The sequence below is a fragment of the Rhineura floridana genome, chromosome 8 (genome assembly GCF_030035675.1).
Source record: "Rhineura floridana isolate rRhiFlo1 chromosome 8, rRhiFlo1.hap2, whole genome shotgun sequence".
In the NCBI taxonomy this organism is placed as follows: domain Eukaryota; kingdom Metazoa; phylum Chordata; class Lepidosauria; order Squamata; family Rhineuridae; genus Rhineura; species Rhineura floridana.
In genome coordinates this window covers 41,476,653-41,487,317 of record NC_084487.1, presented here as the reverse complement: position 1 = coordinate 41,487,317, position 10,665 = coordinate 41,476,653, and the positions used below count along the sequence as shown (strand labels likewise).

General features: G+C 44.2%; 1 long non-coding RNA gene across 1 annotated transcript; it reads left to right on the top strand.

Moving 5' to 3' along the window:
- The first annotated feature begins 621 nt into the window (after positions 1-621).
- LOC133390437 (uncharacterized) lies at positions 622-10,200 on the top strand. The gene is made up of 2 exons (XR_009764399.1): positions 622-1,055; positions 9,721-10,200. It is a non-coding gene; the product is annotated as an uncharacterized LOC133390437 (long non-coding RNA).
- Positions 10,201-10,665: the final 465 nt, after the last annotated feature.

The window sequence follows — 10,665 nt, the reverse complement described above, 5'->3', positions numbered from 1 at the left end:
ACAGCAGGGCGATTAATCCATACCTTTGGGCTGGAACTACATGTGACATGGCTGTGACATGGCTGGGTTTTATTTGTTTTGCCTGTAATTGAATGTAACTCCTCCCAACCAGCTATTTCTCTCTGTCTGCTTTTCCCTTAGAAGTGCCCGCTTTCAACCACACTGGGGCGGGTGCTTGCTTCCTTAATGTGGCCACCCTCTGCATCTACCACACCCATTTTTTTTCTCTGGATGGGGAAATGGCTTTGACCCTGAAAAAAACAAATGTAAACCACTTGTCACTGCTCACTGCTGTCTTCACAGATGCTTCTGTTATGGATGCCTCTCTGTTTTTACAAAGCCAAACATTTTTCATCATTTGTTTTTGCACTTAACTCTTTGTTGGCTCATGACATGCTTCCCTTCTCTCAATATACAATATCAAAATCCTACAGGATTTGTTGGAGAGGAGGAGTTTCACCCACCTTAAAGCAGACAACAATCAGAAACTGTTTAAGAAGTAGTCTCTTTGCCCCCCTCTCTGCACTATACATTTAAAGGCATATCATACCACTTTAAACAGTCAAGGCTTTCCCCAAAGCATCCTGGGAACTATAGTTGGTTAAGACTGCTGAGAGCTGTCAGGAGACCACCATTCCCCTCATAGGACTACAGTTCCTAGAGTTTCCTGGGAAGAAGGATTGTCTGTTAAACCACACTGGGAATTGTAGCCCTGTGCAGGGAACTCCCAGCACCCTTAACAAATTACAGTTCCCAGAATTCTTTGGGGAAGCCATGACTGTTTAAAGTGGTATGACATTGCTTTAAATGTATGGTGGAGATGGGGTCTTTAAATGTTTCCTTGCAGCTATAACTGCCCAGATAGGAGTGTTCCTGTCAATGTTTTCAAGTGAGTTGCTATTGGGCCTAGTCAGCTTAAGGAAACAGTGCCAGGAAAAGGAAGAAGGCTGGACTCTTAATTTTGTCATTTCGCTGAGCCAAAGGCCTTGACTGTTGCTTCAGAGCTTTGCTGTGGGGGTCAAACGTTGTAGATGAAACGTTCAACGAATTGTCAGGTATTTGTTATTGAAGGGCTCCTTGGAACAGTTGGAAAGGGCAAGAATTCTTCTAGCATTTTGCCTCCTTCGGGTTTCCCATCCCAACATCCACTAACTACAGTTCTCATTACAAAACACTGAAAGCCAAAGTAGTGTCTTTATTTACTTCTGATTTAGGGTTGCCAGGGACAGGGATACCCGGAGATGGTATCTGGAGAAAGTGGACAGAGAGCCATTCGCCCTCTTTCATAATATTTGGGGGCAGCCAATGAAGCTGAAGGGCAGATAAAAGGAAAGGCTTTGTCACACAGGGCATAGTTATACTATGGCACTTGCTACACAGTGGTGGCTGATCCATTTGAGCAAAAGGGGCCCTGCCCCACCAGCCTCAATCTGCCCCCAGCCAGCCCTCACCTGCCTGCCTTCTTACCTACAACCAGTCCAGGGGATGGCCCTGGCTGTCAGCTTCCTCCTCCTTAGTCTCAGTATTGTACAACACAGCAGGGAGGAAGGCGGGGACAAAACTAGAATGCATTGGCTCTGGCTCCACCCACCATTGGCCTCCCTGCCTTCAGCGCTGCCAATCACAGTGGACACCATCCACTGCTGTTGCTACCATAAGATGTGTTGCTGGCCACCAACAGTCTGCTTTAATAGGAAATTAGACAAATTCATGGGAGATAGGGTTACCAAAGCCTGCTAGTCATGACAATGTAGTTCCTCCAGGATCACAGACTTGAGAATACCAGGTGTGGGTGAACATGAACAGAAGAGCTGCGCTCATGTTCTACTTGTGGGATTTCCCAAATGCATCCAGTTGGCCAATGTTTGAAATGGGATGCTGGACTAGACAGGCCTTTTGTTTAATCCAGCAGGGCTTATGTTTATTTAACAGATCTGCTGGCTGGGGCTGATGGGAGTTGTAGTTCAAAAAAGTAACTTTTCCAAGCTCTGCTGCAGCTACAGGTTGCCTCCCCTCTGCTGGAGTAAGGATTCTTGTTTGGGATCAGGAGACAGGAGGAAAGCACGAGTGACCAGAGCAGGACAGGGGAAGGCTCATCTGCATCATTTTCCTCACCTGTCAGTCTATTAATTGACATGGTCTCCCAAGTTTGCAGCCTGGCAACCCTATTCTGACTGCAAGGTTTGGGTATTTGTGGCGTTTCTTACAAGGAGGAAATGGTAAGCTGGAAAAGGAGACAGGGAGAAGAAGAATTACTGAGATAGCCAAGACCCATAAGGCTGCATCCACAATTCATGGGACTTGATGCTTCTCTCTGATTTCAAAGTTTTCATCATAATTTGAAACTGTTCTCTAGAACAATGAGGGATAGAATCTTAGATTATCAAGACTTTAATTCCAGCCCTGGATGCCAAATTCCACACTTACTCTATGCACAGTTGGAACAGGCACATTTCCTGCCTGTAGCAAAGGGAGGCATTGTCAGCGGCATGCAGGAAAAGTCTGGGAGGGGGAACAGGCCTGGTATGTTTTCTACAGTGGTTAACTTCCATGCCCTACCATAAACATAGAACAGGAAAAAACAGCTGCAGGCACTGTGACTTTGCATTGTGTATTTAAGAGCCTGCATAAATTGGCTGTTTTATCGCTTCCTTCCAAGGCTCTTGGGTTGGGTGGTATTGTGCACAACAAGCTGGAGATTTACTGGCAAGCCCTAAAGTGAACACCACTTTGTGACAGCCACAGTTGCTGATTCTTTTTAATGTGACATTGGGGGTGCCTGAATAAAAAAGAGCAACACACATCTCCTCCCACTCACCCTCTTCAAATCACTAGCAGCTTTCAAAATGGCCTGAAATTTCTTGAGGTTTTGGACGCCTCTTGAATTATGAATTTAAAATGGCAGAGAAGTGGAAGGACAAAGATGCTACCTCTACACAGCAAGCCCTGACTTTAATTACCTCTTCCTTTTGCCTCTGCAAAAGGGAATTGTTGTGGATCCTATAGTTGATTACTACCAGCAAGATAAGTGCATGCTCTTGTTCTTTGGTGTTGACATGGAAAAAATAGGGTTTATTGTAAACAGTTTTATGCTACCCTTTTGTCAATTTCAGATTTTCAGAGCTATATACAATAAAATAATATCAATGTCATAATAAGAGGCAGCAAATAAAATTGCAGAAGCTATGCAGAAGCATTATATATACATATATTTTTTAAATGCCTGGGTGAAGAAGATATTATGGCACACCATACATTTAAAGCACATGGCTTCCCCCAAAGAATCCTGGGAACTGTAGTTTGTTAAGGGTGCTGGGAACCGTAGCTCTGTAATGAGTCAACTACATTTCCCAGGATTCTTTGGAGGAAGCCATGTGCTTTAACTGTATGGTATGGATACACATGGTAGTTTAAAGTGGGTTTGATGCATCCCATGTGTGCATATTTTTGCATGCACAAGGTCCTAGGTTCAATCCCCAGCATAGGGATGAGAGATAACCCTACCTGAAACCCTGAACAGCCACTGGCAGTCAGTGTGGGCAATACTGAGCTAGATGGACCAATGGTCTGACTCGTTATAAGGTAGCTTCCTATGTTCCTGTACCTGGACAAATGTGCACAAAAGCGCACATGGAAAAACTGGATCCGTGCAGTTAACGCTCTGGTGTGCACACAGCCTTTTTAGTGTTAGTATGATAGACTATTTCCAGGAGGTAATACAAAAGGCTGTTTCTCAAGATGACCTGTTCTTGCCCCACCCCACTTTTTCTTGCAATGCTGCTTCATTGTCTATTCTACATTAGACACCATATCATCACTCCCACTAATAGTGATCTCAAGTAGCCAGCGCTGACCAGATTGGAGCCCAATAGGGTCTCTGAGAAAGAAGTATCAACAGGTTTAGGGGGGTCCTTGTGGCTTGCAGAAGTACAAAAAAGATTTAGGGGGAAATTCGGGAGGGGGGGACTTAAAAACAGTCCAATGAGGACCATGTATGCTCAGTGAGCCCAGAACGCTAGCTAACTTTGGGGGTGGGGATAGAAAAACAGCAAAGAGGGGAAATAGGATGGTGTGCCCTGGGAAAAGGTAGGGCTGGCTTGTACCCTAAACAAGAGCACTCCACACTGCAACAGGTCCCACTTGGATACTCAGGTTTGAGGCTAATAATAACCCTCTAGTGCTATATATTACTTCTGGAGAAAGGTCTTGGGGACGTGGGGAAGAAAGGTAGCCTTTATCTGTTCCTCACTCCTGTAACTCACTCCTTTTCCCCTGCCCTCCCAAAGGCCTGCACAAGCACTATAAGGCTCCTGTTCCAGGTTGACTGGAGTCTTGAACAGAAACACTTCTCTTCGCTTTGGGGATATGCTGCAACACTTTGTTGTAGGTCCCACTTGTATTGTTCTATTCTTGTCATGCTAAAAATTGCAGTGTGCCTCTGATATTAAAGTTGCTCTGCTCTGCTTCAGTTAACACAATTTATGTACCTGTGCATCACTGACTTTGAAACCTCCAGTTCCTAAAATAGCTAACCTAAAATGTTCCTGTCTCTCTTATTCCACCTTCTTCTTTTTTGTTACTTTGACTGTTGGCCTCAGTATTTGAACAGGTCACATACTTAGCTGACAATGCCTGAGATTGTATAGTCCAGTGGTTAGAGCAATGGGCTATGAAATCACACAGTACAAAAGGAACTTGCAACAAAATGTTGCCAAGTGGATTGTTCCTGCTCAGGGCTTCAGACTGATAATTCCATTCCTGCCCACACACACACCCAACAGTGAGTTGGCATTCTGTGACCATTGAGCATGCTTAGCTGTTACTGGGCCACTGTGGGGTTCTCCTCCGCTTACTTTTTTTGCCAAAATATTTTTTTGTACTTCTGCACAACTTGGGGTTCCTTAAAGCCTGCTGATAATCCCTGTGTGTGTGCTTTATTGATACTGTTATAACTACTTAAGGATCTGCACCTGGCGAACGGAATTTGCTGTTAGTAGGATGTTCTAGCCCTGATTGTCTTGGGTAAGAAATCTCTTTGCCAGACTACTTCTAGTATCCTTCTGTGCCTTGTCCAAGTTTTGATTAATTGTTGCCTCTGCAAGCTGCCCCTACAAGCTGGTGGTTGCACCAGATTTATGCACAACAAGCTTGCTATCTGAGTGTTATGGGCAGAGTCTCGCTACCCACAGTAATTTAACCTAGAATTAGAAATTTAATGTAATAATACAGCACCATATAACTCCTATAAATAACCATAAAGCCTTACTCTCAAAAAAACCCCTGCTTGAAATAAATGAAGCCTTCTTTGTTGGTTTCCATTGGTCTTGCTCACAGTCATCAGTATGTGCACTCATTATACAGCCACGAAAGTGGCTATATACTATAGCCAGCATGGATTTTTCACATTCCACAATGTTAAATTGAAAATACTGCCCTGGTAGTCTGATGCTTCCCATAAGGACATTTCAAAACAAAACCTTACAAAAGTTATAGTCCTGAACTCAAAAACGCTTGCTTAACAACCCTCTAAGTTTTCATGGCGATACACACAACAGTCAGAGAGAATCAAGAGTTCAAAGTATAAAACAAGAGAAAAAAAATTCAGACTGCTGTTGGACTTTTTTCTGTCAGTGGTTTCATAATTTGTTGACATTAATTAAAAATCAGCCATGTTCACAGCCTGTAATCCTATTCCTGACCTTGCCCCATACTCTGACCTCCATTTTCCACAGTTTAAACGTTTTTAAAAATGCATGGCTGATTTTTAATTAATTTAAGAAATTTAACATTGAAGTCTACTATAATCTCAGGCATGCTCAGTAAGAACCAACTGTCAGTGTTCTAAAAGCTAGACTCACAGCTTCTGCACTTGCCTAATCAGGGGACCACACCCACACCAGACCTTTATTCCACTTGAAACAGTCATGGCTTCCCCCAAAGAATCGTGGTAAGTATAGTCTGTGAAGGGTGCTGAGAGCTGTGAGGAGACTCCAATTCCCGACAGAATTCCAATGGCCAGAGTGGTTCAACAGTGAGACCCTATTCTGGGGATTGTAGCTCTGTGAAGGGAATAGGGTGTCTCCTAGCAACTCTCAGCGCCCTTCACTAACTACAATTCCCAGGATTCTTTGGGGGAAGCCATGACTGTCTAAAGTGGAGTAAAGGTCTGGTGTGGAAGTGGCCAGTGACAGCTTTGGTTTAAATTTGGGTGGGAGACTATGGGCTTATCCACATGGGAGCCAATAGCTTTTCAAGATCCACACTTCTTGCTCAATGGTAGCTTCCAATCTGCTGTTTTCCTCTCACACAAGTAGGCATTCCTCTGGAAAGGTTTAGTATCACTATTTCCTTGTGGTCCCGCCCCCAATTTTACATGTTTACTCCCTCCAGAGTATCCATATTGCTAATAGTGAAGGGGAGAGGTTTTTTTGTCAGTTTCATTGCTTCTTGTCAATGGTTCAGCTGGGAGAGAGTTGGGGCACAATTGAAGGAAATTATATGAAGCTGATTAGAGGGGGGAGTGAGTGAAGGGCAAAGTAGGCAGTGGCTGTGGAAGCTTTTGCAGGTGGCAGAGACAGAAGGAGCAGGCAATGGGGCATGAGCCCGCCCACTAAAAAAACATTGAAGCAAAGGGCCTACGAGGAGCACAGCGAAGCTGAGATGTTTTTTCCTTTCCTTTTTGCATTATAATTGAATTGGGGTGATAGGGATTTAAAGGGGGAAACTGTGTTATAGCTTCTGCTTGCCTGCAGCATCATGTGAACCATGCAAATTACAAAGGGATGTAAGTAGCACCAGACACACACTGAATCACTGTATGGATGAGCCCTACATGTGCCTGCCATAGAATAAAAAGATGGGGGAAACCCTGAAAAGCAATGATACTATTCACAGTGTTTTCCTTTTGGAAAGCAAAGGGGCTTTCCCTCTGCCCAGTGCCCACCCACCCAATCTCCTCCCCTCCCATTCCCCCTCCTCCCCCTCCTTCAAGTCAGTTTCACCAATCCTAAGCGTGACTATACAGGAGTAAATCCCATTGAACTCAAAAAGCATGCAAATAATCAAACCTGCCCTTCCCGCCTCCTCCCTCCTATCCCTTTTGCCCCTTCCCTTCCCCTTCCCCCTCTCCATTCCCTTCCAATCCCCTCCCCCTCCTTCTCCCTCCCTTCCTCCTTCCCTTTCCTGTCCCCTCCTCCTCCTCCTCCATAGTCAGTTTTAACTATTTTAAGCATGTTTGCATAGTAAACCCCACTGAACTCAATAAACATACAAATAATCAGACCTGCCTTTCACCTCCACGCTATCTCTCCTCTCCTTCCCCCTCTCTCCTTCCCCTCCCCTCCTTCCCCTCTCCTTCCAAGCTACACAGCAAGTGGAGTGGACTGTGAAAGACCAACCCAATTTGTGTTTGCATTTTTGCAAATTTGTAGGGCAATACAATATGTCAGAGAGGAGGTCAGGTCTCCTGCTCCCCTTGGTGCATTCACTATAGCTGCCCAATTTCCCTGCTTTTCAAAGTTTGATAGAAATATATGTTAGCTACAGGTACATTCTTAAACTGCAAGGGTTTTTTTGCTTATTAGTGAGTATACAGAATCCAAAATAAATCACTATAGTAAGATTTACTGTAGCACACAATAACCTGGAAGGTCATTCTACATATGGAAACTAATTGACTGGTTTTCTGTTACGATGCCAGCCCTTCAGAACCAATGAATTTAGTATTCCTGAAGGACCAGCTGAGGATCTATTTTAGCAAGCATCTTTGCTTAGTGCACTAGCACATCCAAAATATTTTGAGAGGATTCCATTTCAATCTGTATTAACTACAATGCAGCATAGCAGCCTTTGCCAACACAGTGCCTTCCAGATGTTTTGGACTACAGTTCTGATCAGACCCAGCGAGCATGGCCGTGTTGGGAGTTGCACCCCAAATAATCTGGAGAGGACCTGGTTGGCAAGGGCTGCAGTATGGTCATGGACCCATTGCTGTTGGAAGCAACACCTCTCATTTGTAGGATGATCCACTGGAAAGTGTCTGCCGAGTTTTGTTTTGCCAAATGGTTGGCAATCAGCAATGGCTTATATCCAACGCAGTGTTAAGTTAACCCTTTCTGTTAGCACAAGGATTTACCCTTGTGTGACAGGACCTTTCCCCATCGCTCCCCTCTAAATCTATACTGGATGTTCCCCAACCCTCCCCAGAGTAGATTCTGGGAGTGTGTGGGGCATGTGGGGAAGAACAGAGGGGGAAGTTCTGTTGTGCAAGTGTAAATCATTGTGCTTATAGAATTAGTGCATTTGATAATACCCCCCGTGTATTACATTTGCATATGGTGAAATGAATATATGCAAATGAACTTATTGCAGTGTTTTTCTTTACATTAAGTTATGGCAGCCCCTGAGTGTTCATGCTCTGTACATAATAAAGTTCCTATAAAGAAGGTACTTCTGCATCAGAAATAAAGGCTTGACTCACATGTAAATTCAATATGTGTACTCCTGGTATACAAGAAGCATCACATATATAGCATGTGCTGTTCTAATTAGTCAGATCTGGTGAATTCCATAAAATCTGGTGAATTGCTGGCTTTTGTATATGCAAATGGAGATCCTCTATTCCAGGGCTGAGGAACCTACGGGCATCAGATATTCTTGGACTCTGGCCCCCATCAGTCTCAGCCAACATAGCCAATGGTCAGGGATGATGGGAGTTGTAGTCCAGCAACAGGTTCTGCTTGCGGGGTTCCCATAGGCATCTGGTTGGGTTCCTACTGGGAGGGAGGGTGGGATACAAATCTAATAAATAAACAAACAAAACATCTGGAGGGCCCCAGGTTCCCCATCCTTGCTCTATTCCATTCGCTTTCGAAGCATGCATCTGACCAGAGATCTTTTGCACAAGCCTTCTTAGTCAGCAAGGGCGTGTCCACCGCATCTTGCGCCTGCAAATTCTTTGTTTTTTTCTTAACAATAATCCCTCATCCAGAAACATCTGTTTCCCACCCATGCCCTTCTTATATACATTTCAAAAAATTAAGTCTGAAGTAGAGTTCTGAGCAGAGCTTGGAAAAATTACTTTTTTTTTTAACTACAACTCCCATCAGCCCCAGCCAGCATGGCCACTGGATTGGGCTGATGGGAGTTGTAGTTCAAAACAGTAACTTTTCCAAGCTCTGGTTCTGAGTAAGAAAAGTTCACAGCCTCATCAGGGACACTGGTGATAAGAGGAGCTCTGGCAGATCAGAGCAAAACTTCCATCTAGACCAGGATCATGAGTCCCACAGTGGCCAACCAGATGTATCCAAATCACAAACAGGGTGTGAAGGCAACAGCCCTGCCCTTCATGGCTGCCCCACAACAAATGTTACTCTACACCATACATTGAAAGCATATCCAACACACATTTAAATCACATGACTTCCCCCAAAGAACCTCCCTCACAGAGCTACAAATTCTCACCACCCTTCACAAACCACAGTTCCTCCCCTTTTTTTAGGAGGGGGAGTCATGTGATTTAAATGTGCATTGGTTGTGTTTTAAAGGTATGGTGCGATCCTAATGAAGGCAATCCTAGTGAATATATATATATGAAAAGAAAAGAATAAGCCGCCGATCTGTTTGAAAGGAGTCAACAGCAGCCAGGCGATGTCAAGCTTGCTATTATCTCAGATATGAGAAAATATTCTAATAGTTAAATGCTTTCTGTTTTATGATCAGAACGCTTTGAACCAACTGTGGGGACCTGGTTCTGCATTTCCTTTCTGAGAAACGCCCCTCTTGTCCTCCACCTTAACAGTCCAGTTTTCATCATCGTAAGATGCAACAGCTTATATCAATGAATGAATGGATGGATGGATTTCAGCTATTTATTTGCTACCTCATCCCTGAAGCTTCTAAGCAGCATATAATAATATACAGTGGACATTAATCAGTGGCTTGTATCCAAGCAAGCCTTCCTCACAGTAGATGGATTGAAATGAGTAGACCTCTGAATGCTGGTTGTTGAGTTCAAATGGGCAAAGTGCTACTGCAGTCAGGTCCTGCTTGTGGGCTTCCCAGAGGCATCTGGTTGGCCACTGTGAGAAAACAGGATTCTGGACTACATGGACCTTTGGCCTGATCCAACAGGGCTCTTAAGGTATTGTTGCACTGTCATTGTGATTATCATTAGATACAATATAATGCACATCAACCTGCTTTTCCCTGTCTTGAAGGAATTTTGTCATATATAATGTCACTATAATGTCACTAAACTTGCTATTGATCATACAAAGGCAGATTTATGGCACAGCCTACATACTACATGGTGTTGAGGCCCTGAAGTGGGGTAGACCTTATGTTGTTCTAGTTGTAATGACATTTGTTCTTAATAACAATTGGAAAGCCCCGCTCACTTATTCATATGCCAGGTTTGGTCTTCTCAGGTTTAAAAATGATGCTAGCTAGGAAATAATAGCAAGTATTGCAAGCCAACAATGCAAAAGCAGTTTTTAAAGCCATCATACTCTAGCACGGTGGGGAGGACAGCCTGGCTGGGAGTCCAGAGTCTGTGAGTTCAAATCCCCACTCGTGTCTCCTGGGCGTCAAGGGCCAGCTAAAGTTCACCCCCACAGTGGCTCAGGGTTACATGCCCTGCCACCTGTGCAGCCGTGGGCAAGCTGC